We start from the raw sequence: 1377 nt of genomic DNA on the forward strand, positions 1-1377 counted from the left end.
TCACGTCACAGGATGTTCATTCCATCTGGTGCAATGTGGCATTTTGTTATTCTGTCTCTGTTCCCATTTCCTGTAGTCTTTAGCCTTGCTGCTGCAATTACAACAGGGCTTCAAAACAGTGCCAAGGTAGTGATTTTGTGAGATGAATAAATCTAGGAATTGTTACAAAAAAACCCAGCTCATGTCATGTTGGCCACTGACCAACTTAACAAGTTTTGGTCATTACCTACCTGGGCTGCACTGAAACCAGCAATCTAGACATTAAAGATTTCATTACCCATTACCAGTCCCCTGAACCAGCTCACTTGACTCATCTCCAGAAATTTTAATCTGACTTTAATACTGTCAAATCCTTCTTTTAATTAAATTATGATTGCACTTCTGGAGAAAGATCCCTATTATTGTTCCAATTTCTTAATCATATCCTTTATCATAATGAGTCCAACATTTTTGCAAAAATAATAATAAAAAGTAGCAATTATTAGCAGTGTGAATATACATATCTCTTCATACAACCAAGCAACATACGTCCTTGCCTAATCATTAGGGCCTAATATGTTTACAATCACAGGTACTGCAAAATGCCAAGACCTTCAACTTATCCTCCATGCACAGGATCCAAGGGCAGCCAGCTGAGCCAGGGCCTTACGCAGGGGTAAACCTGGACAACACTGCCAATGTCAATGGAATTACATCAATGTAATGGAGAACAAAATTTGGTCAACAATTCTCATCTTCCCTCTTTCCCCCAGCACTAACTCTAACTATAGGCATTAGAATCCACCCTGGCGTGGAAAGCTGCCAATATGAGAATTTCCATTTCAAATTCTCTTTGTAGGTTTATGATTTACTTGTGCATATGTAGTTTACACGTAATAGATGATGAGACATTGGTGAGACAACTCTTTCAAAACAAGCCATTCTTTTGCAGTATAACTGGGTATAAAAAATTGGGCAAAAGTCAGCTATTTTCAACCCATTTGGTGGTTTATTGCCATACCCTCTCCAGGGGAAATTTGATGTCTCTTCCATGTTGAGATACATGACTTACATTTTACTGTTTGTAGTGTTTTGAATCCAGATGAATCCCAAAGCATCTTACAAACTCTACAAACTGATGAAAGGTAGTTACCGCTTTGGGTGAATTGTGGGACCTGTTTAACAGAGCACTTTAACAATATCATGACTGCTGGGCCATAGGTCTCATCTGATATCTTCTTGCCAGTTTGAGAGAAATTATCTTTTGAATGGCAAACAACATAACCTTTAACTTCGTATATATTATAGGTTGGGCTTTTGTCTGGATATTCAGACAACTATTAAATTCCCACAGTTTTTGAAAGATCATGCTGTTTTCTTTCTATGCCAGGGAATCTT

The sequence above is a fragment of the Lepidochelys kempii genome, chromosome 1 (assembly GCF_965140265.1).
Source record: "Lepidochelys kempii isolate rLepKem1 chromosome 1, rLepKem1.hap2, whole genome shotgun sequence".
NCBI classification, from domain to species: domain Eukaryota; kingdom Metazoa; phylum Chordata; order Testudines; family Cheloniidae; genus Lepidochelys; species Lepidochelys kempii.